We start from the raw sequence: 21,649 nt of genomic DNA on the forward strand, positions 1-21,649 counted from the left end.
CAAAAATTTGGACCATTGTAGCACCATGAATCTGAAAATGCACATTTTAGATAAACCATCTTTATCTAGAGATGCCAGTTTTGAAAGAAAGAAAAAACGTATTGAGAAAATTGGTTCAAAAAGAAGCACTTAAATGTCCTTTTACTACTAGCTGTAATTTTTTTTATGGGGCAAAGAAGTAGGACGGAATGTATACTAACGAGATTGTTAGGGAATAGTCTGAGCTGTTTATTCCTGAATTTTCCCTCTTGTATCATTAAAGAGACTTGATTTAGCTCTTGCCCACTTAAAGATAAGCTTACAGAATTGAAGTTGGCACAAGTGGACTTTTGAGAACATATAGTAGAAGAGCTTCTCTCCTCAAATGCCAGTCATGATGGATATAGCCTGACTTAAAACATCATGTATAATTATCCCAAAAGTGCTTTTTCAAGAGGCAACTGGACTTTCTGGTTTTTCTTTGAAGATGTTTCACTACCCGTCCAAGAAGCTTCTTCAGGTCTGATTGGATGGTGGAGAATGGAAGGATTTATATTCCTTGCAGACAGCTGATCATTTGTATCCTTTTAGAGAGTTGTTGAAGCACTTGGAGGTTTATTGTCAGGATCACCTGAGTGGTGCCAATGAGTGTGGAGCCTTCTTGGAACTGTTGAAAGGACTATGTTGTAGATTGGAGATATATGATGTTATATTCAACTGATGATGTCCCTCTATTAAACAACGCTTCATAAACGCAGGGCATAGCATAGGTGAACAAACACATCAGGACAAGATTCAGCAGTTCATCTGCATTTAAAAGAAAAAAGGCTACTCTTTTGAAGTCAGCAAAGTTCACATTTTGGACAAAGAGAACTGCTGGATTGAAAGAGAGGTCAAAGAGATCATCTATGTCAAAGTTGAATAGCCCTCTCTTAACAGAAGGGCAGGGATACGACATCATCTCTCTACAGTCTACATTTCAACCATTCCAAAAAACTCCTGCACTACTCAGGTGACCCTGATGACACAGATAAACATCAAGGTGACCTTAAGGACTCACTAAAAGAATGCAAATGACCAGCTGTCTGCAAGGAGTACAAATCCTTTCATTCCCCACTATCCAGTCAGAGCTGAAGAAGCTTCTTGGATGAGAAGCAAAATGTCTTCAAAGAAAATCCAGAAAGTTCAGTTGCCTCTTGAAAAATCACCTTTGGGAAACCATGACCTGGATGACTGAGAATCTCCATAGACATCACATGTAGTTGTGTTATTTCACTCTGCATAGCCCCAATTCACTTATCCAAGGCAGATGGGCCACTTTTGAACAAAGCAGAAGCTATTAATCAGTGGTGGGTTTCAAATTTTTTTACTATCCGTTCTGTGGGTATAGCTTGGTGGGAGTGGTATGGCTTGGTGGGCATGGCTTGGTGGGTGTGGCAGAGAAAGGATATTGTAAAATCTCCATTCCCACCCCACCCCAGGGGAAGGTTATTGCAAAATCCCCATTTCCTCCCGATCAGCTGGGACTTGGGAGGCAGAGAATAGATGGGTGCAGGACCAGTCAGAATTTTTACTACCGTTTCTCCGAACTACTCAAAATTTCCACTACCGGTTCTCCAGAACTGGTCAGAACCTGCTGAAACCCACCTCTGCTATTAATCATTTACCACTTTTATTTGCAAAGTATGTTTAGATGGAGAATGGATTCTTTTGATTATTCTTAGAATTTTAAAAGATGTAAAAAGTTGGTACTTTACTGCATTCCAACTTTTCACTGACCATTAACTTTTAAAATGATCAAACCTGGAAGACACCGGAGTGGGTGTGGGTGGGTGGAGAGTATCCATGTTCAAATGCAGGATAGTTCATGTCTTTATTTCTGGAGCTGTTGGGTTGCTAGCTTTCCCTAGATTGTAAATGATGTTGTAATTCAAAGGCTAGACTAATCATTGTGGCAGTATAAAAATAATGCAGGCTTCCTTAAAAGCATTGTACTACTTTAATAGGATACCAATATAACCAGTGAAAAATAGGCTTTATATTATAATAGCTTTACAAGGAAAATACATTATATGGTCTGCAAGCCATAAAGATGTTATGCTTCTAACAGCCCTCTTGTAATAGCTGTGTGCTACTGTATCTTCCCACTATGTTAAATAATAATCTGCAATGCCAAGCCATAAGATGGAGGATAATTGGATAATACTAACAGCATTATAAACAACCCTGTGAAAGTTTCTTTTGCACCAAACCAAAATGAAAACCAACAAAAAAAAGTGGGGTGGGGGGAGGGAGGGAACTTTATACAGCAAGGAGTCACAGTCTTTTTTGCTCTAATCATTGGCTTGGTTTCTATGCCAGCCTTAGGAACAAGAACAACCTTTTTAGGCATACAATTTGAGATAAACATCCTTGAAATGGGGTGGGAGTAGGAATGGATTTCCAGAGGAAAAATTGTAGACTACAGGAACTATTTGCACTACTCAGGTGACCCTGAGGCCACAGATAAACCTCCAAGTGCTTCAATGACCCTCTAAAAGGATGCAGATTACCAGGTGTGTGCAAGGAATATAAATCCTTCCATTCCCCACTGTCCTGTCAGAGCTGAAGAAGCTTCTTGGATGAGAAGTGAAATGTCTTCAAAGAAAAAACAAGTAAGTCCAGTTGCCTCCTGAAAAAGCACCTTTGGGACAACCATGACCTGGATGGCTGAGAATCTCTACAGATTTTAGGAACAAGAAGACTGTACCCATTGATTCTACAAAGTGGGAGAGGTTGTGATATCCCTTTTATTGCACATTTGAAAGGAAGTAGATCGTTTACCATTGATATTAATCCTGATTTTGCCTTTCAGCTCCAATCCAGGAGCCCTCAAGCAGTCGTATTCACAACAAATCATTTAATATCAAATTTATATTTCGCTGATAAATAAAGGGAGACTAGTATAGATCTATTTCAAGCTATTTAGCTCTCATCAGCTAGCCATACTCTTACTTGGATTCAAACTTGGGCTGCCTGCATGTTAGGCAGTTGTATTAACCTCTGAGCCACAAGTTCTCCTCCCTTCATCAGCTTGAGCCAGGGGAGAGATTAAGTGTTTTTCTATCGAGAGACCTGGTCTACCCCAGCATGTGGGAAGCAGCATACTGCATCCCTTTTGCCTTTCAGCTCCAATCCAGGAGCCCTCAAGCAGTCACATTCACGACAAACCATTTTATACCAAATTTATATTTTGCTAGCTGATGAGAGCTAAATAGCTTGAAATAGATCTATACTAGTCTCCCTTTATTTCTTTATCAGCGAAATATAATAGGGGCTCATCTTTCAACCAACTCTGGTTAAATTAAAAGTCCTATAAAAATCATTTTAAAATCTATAAAACAGAACCAGCTAAAACATTAAAAAAAAGAAAAGAAAAGAGAAATCTGGCAGTAATCATCATCAAATCTCTTTCCCTAATGGGAGAGACATTGAAGACCTTATATCTTCAGAGAAAGATTTTCATGATGGTCTTCTTTAAACTCCCCTAAAAAGATAGTTAGTAGTATAAATGTCCAGCACTTTTGGTACCAGAATCTGTCTGTCGGGAGTTGGGTCAGCCCACTTTAATGTATTTTAATTTATTATTAATTATTATTATTTACCACATAGAAAAAGCTATAGTGCTTTGTATCTATTTACATAGAGTTGAACTGCTTTATTAACCAGGCCTCTTGTTCAGGAATGCCCAACCATTAAAGTGATGGGTAAGAATCTGGTACCAGGTTGCTTAGGAATGTTTTTGGTAGAAGAATGTTAGTGATGAGGTAAAAATCTTAGCCTACCTTCTAACCATTAGCTGAGCTGTCTTATTGTGACTATTGTAGATGTATGATGTTGCTCTTAGTGATTGGTTTATAACAATGTATGCTCCCATGGCAGTGTCATGGCAATGTCTGCTTTTCAAAATGGAATAATAGGGGGTCCATCCAAGCTGGAGTGTGCCCATTTGGAACTTGCTTCTGGGTAACCCTTTTATTTGCAAATAAACATTCTATGTTTCATTGGGCTTGAAAACCAGTAAAAGAACCCAAGCATTTTGAGACAGCATTTCCAGAACAGAGAAAAGAATGAAATACTGGAATAAACTGATATACTGTAAATAGTATAGGAGAAAGAGAAAAAGCTCTCTCCCCTCCCCCTCCCTGTCCCCTCCCTGTCCCCGTCCCTCTTCCTATCTCTCTCTCTGTTTATATATTACTCAGGCCCTTTAAAGATATAGAATTTTTTTTTTTAAAAAAAATGAGGTTTATTAAAGTTTAAATAAACAGATTGTGAGGTGTTAAGGTTTTTATATTTGTCGTTTGCCTAGAGCTGTTTGGTAATGAGTATCATATGCATTTTAAAAATAAATGCCAACAGATTTAGGAAAGGAACATTCTGATGTTCATTTATTTATTATTTATTTATTAATTTAATTAATAATTTAATTATTTATTAATTAAATTAATATTTATTAATTTAATTAACAAGAGCCTGTAGTACAGTGGACTAAAGCACTGTTATTAACAATTGCTGCTTGCAATTATTGCAAGTTCAAATCTCACCAGGCTCAAGGTTGACTCAGCCTTCCATCCTTTCAAAGGTAGGTGAAATGAGGACCCAGATTGTGGGGGCAATAAGCTGACTTTGTATAAATATACAAAAGTATGAAGGCTATTGCTTAACGCATTGTAAGCCACCCTGAGTCTCCGGAGAAGGGCGGCATATAAATTAAAGAAAAAAAAAACCCCGCCCTTCTCCCAAAGGGACTCAGGGCGGTGTACAGCCAGCATAAAACACAGAAATATAAAATTTAAAAACAATTTAGAAAATATTAAATAGGTTGGCCCATATCTAATTAAAATACAACTACCCGATTTAGACATTTAAAAATTAAGAATTGACAATTAAAAAATTTAAAAATTAGACCAGCCTAGCTTGTTGAAATAAAAGGGGGGCCTTTTGAGGGCCCAGCGGAAGGTGCATAAGTCAGGAATCCTCCATATCTTAGGGGGCAATTCGTTCCAGAGGGCAGGATCTATTTATAAATCCTGGGAAACTTTACAGCAATTCTAAAGCTGATCTAGCAAAGAGAAAGAGGATGGATTTACCATGGCTGGGCCCAGAAGAACAGAGTATCTTTATCTGATTCTGCTGCATCTCATCTGCATGGCATATCTTACTGATTCTGCCAACAAGTGGAAAGCTTAGTTTAAAGCTGATGATTGTATGAAAGTGAAGTTGCTTTACCAATGTGAACTGCACAGCGATGCAAAAAAAAAAAAAATAATTGCAGAGCCTGGAGGAAAAATCATGCCATATTTGATAAGCAATTTCAATACATTATATACTGAAAATTCAGCAATTGCTTCTGGAAGCATGAAGATAGAGAAAATTCTTCTTTAAAAAAATGGATGCAGATGTTCAACAAAAGAATATTAACTTTCCAGAATTTTCTTTATTCTGGAAAGTTAATATTCCAGAATACTAATACTTTTTATACAGATTGAAATATAACATAATATGCTGGTTTAAATGTTTTAAATTGTATGCTTTATTTTTCAGTTGTGAATCACCTGGACTTTTGATACAAGATAAATGGCTTTGGAAATTTAAGAATTAATGAACGGATGGATGAATGAATAAAGGAATGAATGAATGAATGAATTAATTAATTAATTAATGAAATCTATGATCTTTCCTTCCTGAAACTGGGACCAAGTTACATTTTTGGATTAAAAATTCAGGCACAAAAAGAACTCCTAATGCTACATCTGCAGAAAAATATTGTGTACATGAAATCTTTCAGAAATAGCTTTGTTGGTAATAGATTTGTCTGATATGTAAGTTCTCGCTACCATTCTCCTGCATTTTTAGAAATTTATTTAAAAGAAAAAAGGAACCCTAGAAGCAAAATTATATACAATAGATTGTATGCAGTTTATAATGAAGGCATAACAATATATGGGCCAGTTAACATTCTTATGAATAAACATAGAATATTTTGACTCGTAAGAAGTGAGGCACAATTGCACTAAAGGTGCTTTTTCAAGAGGCAACTGGTTTTGCTTTATTTCTTGAAGAAGATTTCTTGTTTTTCTTCAGAAGAAGCTTCTGGGATGAGAAGCGAAACATCTTCAGAGAAAAATCAGAAAGTCCAGTTGCCTCTTGAAAAAGCACCTTTGAGACAACCATGACCTGGATGACTGAGAATCTCCATAGACACAATTGCACTACTTTTGACACAATAGATCTTAGCTTGCATGGGCAGCAAAATAATCCTTCCTGGCATTTCAAGGAAAAGTAACTCGCATACTTTTTATTTGTATACCACAATCCTGTTTCCCCCTATTATTATGTATTGCTGAAGGTTTTCTGTCCTTAATGTCTTACACTCATTTACTCTGAAATGGCCCCGTTGTTCAGCTATTGAAAAACCTACGCAACTGGCTGGTTAAGGATAGAGAAGAAAAACATAATTAGCCTATACTATGTTATCAACAACTCAAAACATAACTCGGCAGGTGCTGTATGAGAAATAGCAGGTTGCATGCTGCCCAGCTATGATTGCTTTGACATCCATGAATATAAATTTACCTACACGTACATTAGAAGCAAGATCTATTTCTCACACCAGTTGACTCAGATTGGGGGGAAATGGAGCCAATTCTCAAGAATGACAAAAAAAGCAACCTATATGAACCACATTATCAAATGCAGAAATAAGGTTCTAAAAGGACCTATATGCATATGTAATGCTATACCAAAGATAGAGCAACAGAGGAGTTGTTATTTCTGATTGTGTAATTAATTCACAAATCAATTATATAAAAGTCTTAGATTTTCTCTATTTTCTGCACAGTACTAAATACATGTTGTACATGGTAAGTAAAATATTAGTTAACGATCTTTCAAAGATCCAGAAGTTATTTTAATAAGTATTTACTCAAGCAGTACTCTGGGATGGTTTGCTCAAATTTAATGGGGCATCTACATTAGATATCATATCATTATTTCTCTGTGTTTTCTCATTCTTTTTTCAGACTGCTATAAAGTGCAACCCATGATCAAAAGTGATGGAAGGACTATGGATGATAAGTTTTTCACACTTATGACTCTTGCAGCATCCCCATGGTCATGTGATCAAAATCCAGACTCTTGGCAACTGACTCATATTGATGGCAGTTTTAGTGTCCTGGTATCATGTGATCACAACTTTCTTACAAGCAGAGTCAATAGGGAAGTCAGATTCACTTAGCAACCATATTACTAACTTAACAATTGCAGTGATTTACATTGTGGCAAGAAGTTTCGTAAAATGGGATGCGAAATTCATTTAACAAATGTTTCACTTAACAACAGAAATTTCGGGGCTCAGTTGTGGTTGTAAGTCGAGGACTACCTGTATGTGAGTTTGACTCAATGTTTTACTTTATATATGAAGTATCTGTCAATGTATTGAATGGGATAAAAGCAGCATGCTTTGGGCTTGAGTTGTCCCAATGCAATGGAAGGGGTATCTAAACTGCAGCATGTAGTTAAATATATGCATATTTCAAATTAGTTTTAACTTTATAGGAGAAAATTGGTAGTAGCTTGCCTATGAGGCTTGCTTCCAGAAGTTGGTAGATGGGGAGTTATTACACAGAATTTTAGTCTATTGTTTTGCTTTATAAGATTTGGCTATATATTTTGCCACAGGTTGATGTTCTGTGTTAAGATCTCATGGAATGCCTCTTCTGTAATGTATGTGTCTAATAACATATCCACACAGGAGAAAAATGTAGAACAGATGGTCAGTTATTTGTTCAATAGCTGTCTATATTGTGGTATGCTGAAGGATTGTAGAGGGATGATAAGTGCTAAATGCTGCCAAAGGCTTTTTTGAGGAGTCTTTCTGATTTCTGAGGAACTGGACAAGAATTTAGGCTTCTCTGGCTGGTGCTGATAAGCTGCCTGATATCACAGCGCCAATTTGGATTAGTGAAAGAGTACAAATCCTGAGACGCTAGTATAGACTGCATGCAGCCTTGAAAAATTTGTAGGCAAACTTTCCAGAGCTTCCTCCAAGTTGTTACCGATCATAGTTGTAAGTGTGCTATTATAATATTAACTGATCCAAGATCCTTTTGTGCGTTTTCTACCTATTTTGCCTTGGAACATGTTTGTTAGAGAGTGTGATTCCTGGCATATTGCTCAATGACCAAACTATTTAGAAGCCTGAAAAAAAGTACCATCACAGTTGTAAACAGGGGTTGCCTGTTTACAACTGGGAAAACCCAGTTCCAAATCCCCACTTATTAAGTGATATCAGGCAATTATTGTATAATATCCCAATTTACCTAAAAGAACTGTAGGGTTGTGGTGGGGCATATATAAGATAAAACACCCCAGGCTCAGTGGTAGGTTCTAACCAGCTTTACTACAGGTTCTCTTTGTGCACGTGCTTTGCGCGCAATCGCCTCTTCGGTAATGCACTTTGCATGTTGCTCCACGCAAGCGCATTACGAATCTGCCCAGCTGAGGTGAGGCAATCCACTCTGCCGCACCTTTCAGCTGGGCTGAAAAAAATGAAATAAAAGGTAGGAATACCGCGGGGGCAAGCGGGAGGGCCCAGCTCCTGAAGAAAGAGAACCGGTTACGTAATAGAGTCACTGCTACTGGATCGGCCGAACCAGGCTGAACCGGGAGGAACCCATCACTGCACAGCTAATATTATCTTGGTAATAATATTTTCTTTCATGTATATAAAAAAATACAGTGTGAAATGGTAAATAGAAGCACACTTAAGCCAGTAACAGTGGAAACAGGGCCATATCAATCGTAAAACATTAACTGCTTGAAATGCCAGATGCTACTTCTGTCTAGATACATCTCAACCATGTAAAACCTAACAGCCTCTTTCTCCCTTTGCAGAAAGTGCCAGATCCCTCCCAGGCAAATAGATGTGATTTAAATTTATGTTCTAGAAAAACTTAGACAAAGATCAACTTAATGCCCATTTAAAATATGCTGTCAAGAACTCAGCAGTGTGCAGCCTAGGAAAACAACCTGGGAAGACAGCTTTACAAACTGGGGCAGCCACTTTCTTTCCCGTGAAATTTAAGGGTGGAAAGAGAGCTAGAAAACAGGAGGCTTGATTCTACCTTCTTAAGCTCTAGCAAGATTAAGATAGCAATAGCAATACCACTTAGAATTATATACTGCTTCACAGTGCTTTACAGCCCTCTCTAAGAGATTTACAGAGTCACCATATTGCCCCCAACAATCTGGGTCCTCATTTTACCAACCTCAGAAGGATGGCTGGCCGAGTCAACCTTGAGGTAGTGAGAATCGAACTGCTGGCAGTCAGCAGAATTAGCCTGCAATACTGCATTCTAACCACTGCACCACCACAGCTCCAGTATGCATTGGAAATATAGCATTTCAAAGTATCTGGACAGGAGGAACTTAGTTTTGGTGTTTAAGACCTTTCCATGAGTAGGCTTAGCAATATCATGGGCACTAGAGTTTTACTTGGGATCATCTTTATCAATCTACCCTATCCATCCAAAGAATGACACTGCCAAGATTTATGTGTCATTCCACTAAAATTCTTTCAAATGTTTCCATGTCTTCTTTTTCACAATTTAAAAGAGTTTAGCTTATTCTTAACTAACAACATACTGTGTCTTATAGGACCAGCCAATCATTGTTATGGCAAACTAGCAATAATGAAGACACACTGTATATCCAACAGAGGTTGGGAGATAATATAAAGAAGTTGCAATTTACTATTGGTTTAATAGACTCAGTTTGAAGCTATTCTTGTTGGAATTAAAAAGACAACTTTTCTCTTCAGTGTGATGAATCTTTGAGCTGTTAACTTTATCCATCCAAGCAGCTTTTGGGTTTTCCTAATCTGAAAAACTATAGAAACTCTTCCAGATTCAGTTCTGTAGGAGCCCCACCTTCTTCAGTCAACTTTTGTTCAGAATCTTCTGTATGTGCTCTTCGCTCCTGCTTCCTGAATTGTCCCTCTGTTCTGTATTTTTAGGTTGTCTTGCTTTGACAGAAGTAAGCTCATCTTGATCTACTTTGGTTAATATTATTATGAACTGAGTTTTGAGAATTTGAGACACACATTTCCCCACAATTCATTTCATATCCATTGAATTTTGCCATGGTAATGATGGTTTAGAAATAAATGTGAGACACAATTTTATATGTGAAGTTAGGTATTTGCAATCTTTGAGAGATTATTCTATAGCATTTTTGCTTCAGATGCTGTGGCTTTAGATAACAAACTTTTACTAAATTCTTCCAAATAATCTCCTGAATTTATGGCTGTTTTCATATAACATGTTAACTCCAACTTAACTTAACCATGATTTTCTCAGCCTAATCTTAGTTTTCACATATGCTATGTAACAAACTAACAAGATTAGGTGTCCATAAAGCACAGTGGTTCAGTAAGACATACAAATGTCATCTATAGGTAGGTTTTTGGTTAGGGCTGCATAAGATTCAAAGCACAACATTAGTTGGATTAGTAGGATTCACCCAGTCAAAACAGATACCTTAAGAAAGAATAGCTATATCATTTAATAAATGAATAAAAATAAAAGTATTAATAATTAAAAATTAAGATACAAATAAGAAGACAAAAAACATATATAAGAAATTAGGTACCATTTAAGGAAAATAGTGAATAAAATATGTAGATTAAGAGAAGATAAAGAGAGGATGTATTAGGAATATAGATACAAGAGATACAGTAGAAAAAGACAGAGAAAAGGTATAAATATAAATACAGATCACCGATATGACAAACTTGAAAAGAAGATGTAAAGATTTGATTTATGTTTATTTGTTTTGCATGTTTTGTTGTTGTTTGTATGTTTGTTTGTACTTTTTAATAATAAAAATATATTTATATATAAAAAATAAAATTATTAATAAATAAATATTAACAAATTAGAGAAAAAATCTCTATTACATATTGGTATTAATATGTATCCAAAATCTGTCAGTATTGGAACAGAATATAAAAACTGGAAAAAATAATGTAAATGCATAAATGTATTGATTTATTGAAGGAATAAACTATAGTCTGCTATGCTGGTCCAGTACAGGTTAGCAGATGTGAACCTGCTTAGCTTGCATTCAGCAAGCTACTCCAACAGATGTCAGCAAAACACGGACACTAACTTAATAATCAGTACAAAAGCTACCAGTGATGCAAAGAGCCATGGAAAGATACATGCTTGGAATCACAAGAAAAGATTGAAAGACCTGCACATGGATTAGAAAACAAACAAAAGTATACGATATCATCAAGAAAATAAAGGAATTGAAATGGAATTCCTGGTCACATAGCAAGAACTGATGGCAAGTGGTCTAAGGCAGTCATAGAATGGATCCCACTTGATAAAAAGCATCCACAAAAGAGACCTAAAACAAGATGGATCTACGACATCAGCAAGTATTGCAGGCCCAATTGGCAAAAGGAAGCTCAGGACCATATTGGTTGGAAACATGCAGAAGAGGTCTTCATCCTGTAGTGGGTAGACAATGGCTAGAATGCATAATGATGATGAAATGCATAAATAAATAATATTTAAATTTCTAGATTTAAGGATTTCTAAAGTTACTTATGTACTCTTGTTAGGATATGGTGTAAGCCTAACAGGTTGTTCAGGCAATATATGTGTTCTATCACTTTAAACGTATTCTGTAACTTTAAGATGTAATGTTGAGTAATTGTACTGATGAGTCATTGTAACTGACTGTCGACTGACTGCTGACTGCAATTATCCTAATTGTACTGTGGAGTCATTGCACTGCTGACTCCACTTATCTTAAGTGGATAATTACTAGTGTAAACTGTATATAAGAAGGAAGCCGAGCTATAGTCATTGTTGGACCTGCTCTCATCATTTGTTGGACTTGTTGGAACTGTTACCATCGTGTGAAGGAGTTCTCATCGTGGATGGATATGCTACCATTGTGATTTGTTACCAGCGTTGAATTGCTGTTTATTACCTACTGCTGTTTGTATGGTAAGAAGATATCTGTAACTTCGGACTGATTTGAATGGCTAAAGACTTGGATTGACTAAAAGACTATGCAATTGTTTTTCACTACAAAGTAAAAGCTTTGTTAAACCAGTTTGTATGTATTGTATTCATTGCTCTCAGTACCATTTCTCTGTGCATTTACTCTGCTGGTTGGTTAACACAACAATATCCTTAACAACTCTTTCTGAATATAACCAGGTTCTTCTTGCCTATGTTGCATAAGGACCAGACAATTTCTTTGAATCTACCTTATTCCAATTTTTACCTTGATAATATAAAATATTACACAACACAATTTGCTATCTTTTATATATTGATAGCAATAATTCCAAGCAATTTTAGTCAGCCTGGCCAATGAAGAGAAATGAAGGAGTGCTACTTCAACATACTGCTTAGGCTTCATAGAAATTCACCACTTATGTATGCATTACATCACAGCGGTAAAAAACACACACACCACATTTTGCTTTGCAAACATACCAGGCTGAACTGTGGGATTTGAAGCTTGAGAGCTGCTTATAAAATGTTTACTAAAAAGACAAGAAAAAGCTGTGAGAAAATAGCATAGGACAGCAGAGAGTAAACACATAACATAAAACCTGGAGGAATTACCCAGTAGAGGTGTTTGAAAGATTAGATCCTCTCTCATAACTTTAAATGTTATGTAAGAAAATAAAATATTTGTTGAGGTTATAATAAAACTTTTGTATTTCTACATGGAACAGTTGTTCTTCTATGGATGGTTTTGACTTCAGAGGATCCTATCCATTAGATACACAAATCATATACATATGAACATACAGAGAAGTCCAATATAGATAGAGGTGACAGGAACAAATGAATAAGATGTCAAGTAACAAAAAAACAGGAGCCTGAGTAGACTATTCCTTGTAGCGTAGCTTTATGGTTACCCGCAGGGATGGGTTCTACTTACCTTTACTACCGATTCACAATGGGGCCGTGTGCAGAAGTGTTTTGATGATATCAGGGTCAATAGGCGGAGCCTCCTGCCGGTACCAGTTCTATAGAACCGGTGCGAACCGGAGGCAACCCACCACTGGTTACCGGTCTATTGCAAAGAGGTTTTTTTTTTTTTTTTAAAAAAAACAATATATGAATCCACAATGGATTTTAATTAAAAACAACATAAAACATTTACAGCTGTAAATTCTGGTGTGTGTTAATGTGGTCATGCAATACCCAATTCTAATTGTCTCTGAATTCCTGGATTTGGATGTGTTTGCTTTTCCTAGTTAATGTCACTAGGTTATAAAATAAGCAATGCACATTGTTTTTATTTTTATTCCATTAAATATTCATGCAAATGAGGGTTATTTCTAGGTCAACAAAAACTTAAGGTGTTCTATTTTATTTTTAAGACCATGTTTAGATAACTGAATGCCAGCATCTAGGGAACTCCCAATTTCCTCTTATTTACAATTCAGTGTGAAATTTAGACTTCTTTTGCTGTAAGAAGAATGGACTTCATTCACATTAGCTACAGCTTATAATTTTTCTGAACATAAATTATACATATACAATCTAAACTACAAAATATAACATCAGAGTAGAAATGAGTTATTAAGTGAAAACAATCACTCTCACACACACACAAACACATACACACACATATCTGAGATTGTATATTTATACAATCATATATATATGATTGTTTTCAGTTAATAACTCATTTCTACCCTGATGTTAAATTTTGTAGTTGAAATTTTCTCCCTCTCTTGCTAAGCAAGCAAAGACAATACAAATTAGATTATCACAGTTCATGCACTGCAACTGTGGCTCAGTAGGCAAAATGGATAATAAGAATGGAGCTTTATTGCTGATTAAAATCCACAAAACTTCTTTTATAAGAATCAGACTGCAGGTCCAGGTCCCAAGAAGTATGTAGGTATATCACAGTAGAAACTGTACTTAATTGTTTGCTTTTATGTCTCCTATCCAAGACAACTGCCTTATTTCATTAGTTCCACAGTGTGGTAGATTTCTCTCTGTTGAATGAGGACCTAATCTTCTACTTTTAAATGATTTATGTACATCTAAGTGTAATCCATTGTGTTCTTCAGGTGACTCTTGGAATTCCTGATTTGCACTGCTGCGGTTTGGGAATACAATCTTTTTGAGTTTTCATAATTGGGAAAGAAGCAAAATAGATACCTTCCCTCCCTCCCTCCCTCCCTCTCTCCCTTTCTTTCTTTCTTTCTTTCTTTCTTTCTTTCTTTCTTTCTTTCTTTCTTTCTTTCTTTCTTTCTTTCTTTCTTTCTTTCCATTTGCTGCCCATCTCACCATCAGATAACTCTAGGTGGCTTACAACATGGTAAAAAACAATGTTAAATATTGACATTAAAATTAACAAAAATGGTTAGGAGTAGAGGTTGATTCTTTCAGCCAATTTTAACAATCTCCAGTATGAGATGCCCCCATTTTACAGTCCAATCCACAGAGCCAGGTTTTGGGGCTCTTTCAGAAGGCCACACGAGTGGAAGTAGATATCATCTTGATGGGTATGATGTACCAGAGGGCCTGAGCCATAGCAGGAAGGGCTCTTCTCCTGGACCTCACCAGTCAGAATTCAATGATCTGTATGAATCTGTAGCATATCCATGTTGGTGCCTGTGGGGTGGGGGAGGCAATCCCATTGGAGTGGTTCCTTTTAGACCAACTGAGCAACAATACCTCCATTTTAGTCCTATCTCCTTTGATAAAGTCATTATGGTAATTTCTCATCAGGAATGATTAGGGGGCTGGGGACTAAAACATACGAAGAACAGTTACAGAAATTGGGTATGTATAGTCTAATGAAAAGAAGGACAAGGGGAGACATGATAGCAGAGTTCCAGTATTTGAGGGGCTCCTACAAAGATGAGAAGCATGATGACAACAAGGCAAGATGAAAAACAATGGATGGAAACTAAACAAGAAGAGAAGCAACCTAGAACTAAGGAGAAATTTCCTAATGTGAGAGCAATCAATCAATCAATGGAACAATTTACCTTCAGAAATTGTGGGTGCTTCATCACTGAATACTTTCAAAAAGAGACTGGACAATCTTTTATCTGAAATGGTCTCCTGCTTGAATAGGGGTTAGAGTAAAAGACCTCCAAGGTTCCTTCCAACTCTATTATTTTACGTTCTGTGTTGATCTTGAAGCTTATAGAAACTTTTAGAGTTATTCAATAATTGTTATGCCAAAATAGTAATAATTTCTCTGTTTAGGTAAGGAAGTATTTCTGAATGTTACTTACTCATAAAGGATTGTAATCATGGCAGATATCCTTATGAAAGTCTACCTGATGTGATTAAGAAATCAAAATAGAATGAAATATATTTCCTTGGTTCGTCTTATTTTGTTATTATTTATGTATTATTTATACTCATTCTATTGACCAAAGATTACTATCACATTCTGTTGCAGGATCAGAACCTTTCTTTATCTATTATTAAATTTCTTATAGACATTAGGTCAATAATGTTATCTTTTTAGATATTTGGTCATTAGAAAGACAATTGGACATTACAGCAAGAATGTTCATGAAAGTCTTTATGAGTTAATAGACAACACTTGCCCCATTGGGTCATCATTTCAGAAATATTTTCTTATCTGAACAGAGAAACAGAATGAATGGGAAAAAAGCAGTGGAAGCAAATGTGACTTCTGACTTGGGTATCCTTGGGTATCTTGAGCAGGGAGCTCAAGAAAATCTCCTTCCCTTCCCTTCCCTTCCCCATCCCCATCCCCATCTGTCCCTTTTTTTCATTTCTCTTCACCTCCCCTCCTCAGCAGGCAGCTAAGTGGCTCTTGTATGGGGGAGGGAGCAAGGGATTGAGGGAATGGCTGGGAAATTGTCATGGAACATTAAAAATCAGGTTCACACGAGAAAGCAACCACAGCAACAGACTGCAGCAACCACAACTTCCAAAATTTCATTCCCAAAGGGTCATGGTTCCCAAATTTTGGATGCATTTTGTAAGTTGGTCCCATTTGAGGTACCTTGGCTCAAATGTTGCTTTATAATCACTGTTTTACCCAGGTAAATATTATAGAAATGATAGCTTTAATAGTACATAGTATACAGATTTTCTAGAAAGTGATGCTGTCAGTGTGACTTTTCAGTTTGGAATTTGCCAAGAACAAATTTTGTATTCTCATGATCTTTTCATTCATGTATTATGTTTTGTTAATTATACTGAATTATGTTTTGATGGAAGTTTAATCAGAGTAGTTTTCTTTTGAAGAGAAGCATGCAATTAGGGACAAAAACATTTTTTGTATTCTATTCACTCACAATATCCTGGTTCTCTGTGTTCAGATTTCCATTTATAATGAGTTCTTATTTTATTTAATCATACATAGAAGATGCCATGTATTATTAAGAGCAGAAAATTCATCTCTGCATTCTGATATCATTGCCAAATGCTTCCTTAAAAAAATGATATCATTTAGTTTGACCTTGATAAACAGAAATTGAGTTTTCTTTTTCTTTTTGGTAATGCCTTTGGGCTTTTAATTTACCTTTTTTCATTTCAAGAATCTAAAACATGCAAGTTTATTATGCAACACTGAATCAGGCTACCCAGCATACGGAAAGAGCTGTCTGATTTAATCTTTGAAAATGAGAGCATTAAATGAAGCAGAATCTTCTGCTTTCTGTTAACAAAAGTATTGATGAATATCTAATTTCAATTACTCATTTCTTGCCATCAACATGGGGGAAAAAAGAGTAAACCATATTTTTAATCTAAAGTAGAAATGGTTATATTTCAAGTTCTCTCTCTTTTTAATTCTGATATAAATTATGAGCAGTTTATGGTGCTTTAATACTATTTAATACATTCTTGTCTATTGTAGGAAGTAATTGTTTAAAGTTGTGATTGCTTGAATTTAACAGGCTACCAATGAACCAGCTGCATAGAGTATGTATTATATAATGAAGATGGGACGCATATGTTCTTAACATATATTTTCAAATTATGTCAAGTTAAAAAAAATATTCAGATCTGGGGTTTCCAGGTGAACTTGTAAGGTGTCTTCGTTATTATTAATATCAGGGGTGGGTTCTACTTATCTTTACTACCGGTTTGCAGGAGGGCCGCGCATGCGCAGAAGCTTCTGTGCATGCGCAGAAGTGTTTTGATGACGTTGGGGTCAGTGGGTGGAGCCTCCTGCCGGTTTTACTAACGGTTCTATAGAACCGGTGCAAACCGGGGGCAACCCACCACTGATTAATATCCTTTTCTCTATTATTATAACATTTATAACTGTTTTTATAGTTTTTAATATTTGTTAATAATGGTTTTATTTATATTTTATTTATATATTTATAATGGTTTTAGATATTTATTGTTGTATACTGCCCAGAGTCACTTGTTTGTGAGATGGGCAGCTATATAGGTAGTTTTCGACATACGAACACAATTGTAGTAGTAGGACCTTGAGGATGCTATTTTTGGTACTTCCACCTTTTGAGTCACATCTAGGACATGGTGCTAAGGACTCTTTTTGATATCTAAGCCACCAATCTATGCTATTCCGCAGCTTTTTAAATTCTCCCCTATGCATCCATATGTATATTATTTTAGTGGTAATGTCGGTTGTTTTAAACATTGATGGTCACAGCTGAGTGCTTTTGTGATAATTTTTGTCTGTCTGTTTGTTTGTTTGTTTTCGGTTCAAGTTTCAATTTGTCTCTGAAGCAGGACAAACTCCTGACATTAAAAAAAAATCCCTCAAAACTTTAAAAATGGACATAGGCAACCTCAAACAGATGCAGTTGGGATTTATTATGTTCTAACCCATAAGAACATTTTCTATTTCCACATGAGAAGAGTACATTTTCTGTTTCAACTGAAAATTTCCCATCAATTATTGAGAATTTGATGTTCTGAAATAACTTTCCAGCATTTTTCAGGGGTCACCTGAAGACCTCATGGAGGAATTTGCCATATACAAATCGCCTAATTTATTGAAAGAATCCTTTCCTGCACAGGTATTTCTTGCATGTGCAAAGAGAAAAACGGGGCCCACTCCACTAACCCTTGGCAAATCTTCTGTGGTGTCAATTCAATTATAGACTGTGTTACTTGCAGCAAGTATCTTTGCAGCTGACTTTTAAAGCTACAGGGAGAGGAAGACATGACAAAATAAAATCACTTCCCTATCGTATAAATGTAAATGCTGGCATTTTTACATAACTGTATTGAGAAAGAAACACTCTTCTGTTACCAAAGGCACAGCAAATTTTACCTGCATATTTTAATACCCAAGCCTTCAACCATCCTTTATCTGCTGTTGGATTTTTAGAAAATCTATTCATTCACTTTTAGGACTGTGTTGCCAAGATAGCTAGGTGAACATGTAATGCCTCTCCTGCGCGAGCTGCACTGGCTCCCGGTGGTCTTCCGAGTGTGCTTCAAGGTTTTGGTTAACACCTTCAGAGTGCTCCATGGCTTAGGACCTGGTTATTTACGGGACCGCCTGCTACCACCAATAGCCTCCCACCGACCAGTATGCTCCCATAGAGAGGGGCTCCTCCGGGTGCCGTTGGCCAAACAATGTCGGCTGGCAGCCCCCAGGGGGAGAGCCTTCTCTGTGGGGGCACCTACTATCTGGAACGAGCTCCCCCCGGAGATACGGAGGATCCCGGATCTGCGTACCTTCCGTTGTGCGCTTAAGACGTTCCTATTTCATCAAGCTGGCCTGACCTAAATTTTCCTCTTTTAAATGGGAATTTTAAATTTGGTTTTGAATTATTGGGGTTTTAAAATGGTTCAGCCAAATTTATTTAATCGGTTTTATCTCTATTTTAAATTTTGTATCTACATGTTTTATTTTGTGGCTGTTCACCGCCCTGAGTCCTTCGGGAGTAGGGCGGTATACAAATTTAATTAATAATAATAATAATAATAACATATGTATCAAGGTAGATACCAGAAGATGGGCTCAACTCAAGGGAGTCTTTACTTTTTGCTATACTTGCTGACAGGATGATGATTGAGTTAACCGTTACTATTTATATCCCATTGATTCAAGTAGGAAGAGTAGCATGAGCATCATTTCAAAAAGAGTTAAATTTGTGTATTAAAAGCTGTAACATTAAAATGGTAAAATATTTTGCATATGTATTTTGTTGGAGAAAGAACTCAAGTCGAATCTGTTTGGTGACATGTTTATTCTACCCCAAATTAAGGGATTACAGGGTCGTATAAACAGAGTTTTTTTTTTTTACTTATATGAACATGATGTTTATATTTCTTTAGTTTCAAAGCTCCATTGTTCTATTGCTTAGGCCAGGGGTGGGCAACTGTGGCCCTTTTACAACCTGTGGACTTCAAGTCCCAGAATTCCTGAGATAGCCAAGCTGGCTCAGGAATTCTGGGAGTTGAAGTCCACAGGTCATAAAGGGGCCATATTTGTCCACCCCTGGCTTAGGCAACATGATTTCAGAATGGATTTTTAAAATTACTTTTCCAATTTGTGCTTGGTAGTAATTATCTGATTATACAGTTTACATATGTTACATATATATGTAGTTGGGCCTTGCTGTAAACACAGGACCATCCTGTTGGAATGAATCAGTCATAGTCTTGGCTAAATTCATATATCAAAGTTGCTGCTTCTTTTTCTAAGAATTTGCCTTTAATGATTGCATTCCCCTATTCAATTTTTGATTATCTTGTTTCTTCATCAATTATATAAAAATATTTCTATATTTGGGATCTTCTTGTTAGTATGTACACATGCTGAAATTTTGATCAACCTTCTGCATAAGACCAAAGTAATCTTGTAGATCTTAATTTTTGCTTGTCTGGATATAAAACAATAGCAACATCAGCAACAATAAGAACCAGTGACTCATTGTAACATGAAACTTGAAATCAGTAAAATGATATTTGGGAATGAATCTAATGCACTTGGGAAAGCTTCAAAAGTCAAAAATACTTTTTAAAGTATTTTTTAAAAAAGGAACAAATGTTATTTAGTAAGAAATATGCCACTTATACAAGTGGGACATGAAACTCTTTGGAGAGGCAAATTTATTTGACTTATTTGTCACAGCAGATAAAGCTGGAAGGCCAAATACATTAGATAAGATATTTCGCAGAATATAAGTTGACATTGCAAAGCCTTATCCACATTTCTGACAAGCCTCATCAAGACTACAGAAAACTTCTCGAAGGTCTGTGCCAGGCAGCAACATCCCTAACAAATAACAACAATGTCAAAATGATGACATACACTGTTCATCATGTATCACCTTATTATGTATGACAAGATCATGACATATAACACAAGTATCTAAGTCACATAATTTGTGTCATGATGTAATAACTTATGTCTGCTGTGACAAATAAGTCAAATAGATTTGCCTTAACCAAAGAGTTTCATGTCTCCTTTGTATAAGAGGCATATTGCCTACTAAATAACATTTCCTTCCTTATTTTTTTAAAAACTATTTTTGGCTTTTGTGTCATGATGTAATCACTTATGTCATGTGCTCCTTTGCTATCCTCCATGATGCCTATGCTGCGAGACATAACCTTGTATTGTCAGTAATGAATGACTTGAAGAACCTAAAAACTTATAAAGATTGGGAAAAAAATCTTATTTTTCTCTTGGTTCTGCTTTACTTCAGGTTCTGTTTAAAAAGAAAGGACTATTACTGCAATTCAGAGGACCCAGGATTCCAGCTGTCTCCCTCTGGATTCATATTGGGCTTATTTGATGGCACCCAGTGGCATAAAATGGTGTCCTTACTGTTAAACATAGACACATCTTCTAAGAACCCCCAGGGGCATGAGGATAGCCTTAGTTTGAATCATTTTTTTCAAATTTCTTGCAAGTAGAAGGCAATGGAATCATAAATATTTATGATCTTGAGAAATCTTGAGGACTTCTATTGATGCATTATATTATTACATCTAACTATGTCCGGCCAACTTCATTGATTGTTATTAGATGAGATGATATCCAAGTCACAAGCAATGTTAAATAAGTTCAATACCGGAACCACTAACAGTACTGTTAATTACACCAGTAGTTTTCAACCTGTGGTCCACGGATCCCTGGCAGGCCATGATGTCATCACAAGAATTCCGCGAAGTCTTGAGGAAATGTTATGATTTAAATCTTGAGTTAAGTCTTGTAGTCCGTGGCCATGATCTGTGGCCACAAAAGATATTTAAAGGGGGTGAAGAAAAAGTTGAGACCCACTGAATTACACAACAAATTAATATATGATCTTATGAATCTGATCTTTATTTTCTTTGGACCTAAGACTCTAAATGGCTAAGAATTAAAGAAAGGCCACTTAGGCCTAAAGTTTACATATAATTTCCAATAATAAATAAGCAGCCACTGAACTAATAAGAATGGGAAACCAAATATCCATTAAACACCCTTGGACTTGAACTTGTGCCTCCTAATACTGTATTGTGGATCATAGAGGAAAGTGGAGAGGTAATTGTATCCACAGTGCTGATATGCAGCTGGAGCTGTTAAAAATGGGACCATACTTCCAAATAATGAAGCTCCACATGCAACTTACTTGCAGATGAGTAAAAAGTTGCATCTGGTT

The sequence above is a fragment of the Pantherophis guttatus genome, chromosome 6, assembly GCF_059756535.1.
Source record: "Pantherophis guttatus breed Tessera chromosome 6, ASM5975653v1, whole genome shotgun sequence".
Classification (NCBI taxonomy): domain Eukaryota; kingdom Metazoa; phylum Chordata; class Lepidosauria; order Squamata; family Colubridae; genus Pantherophis; species Pantherophis guttatus.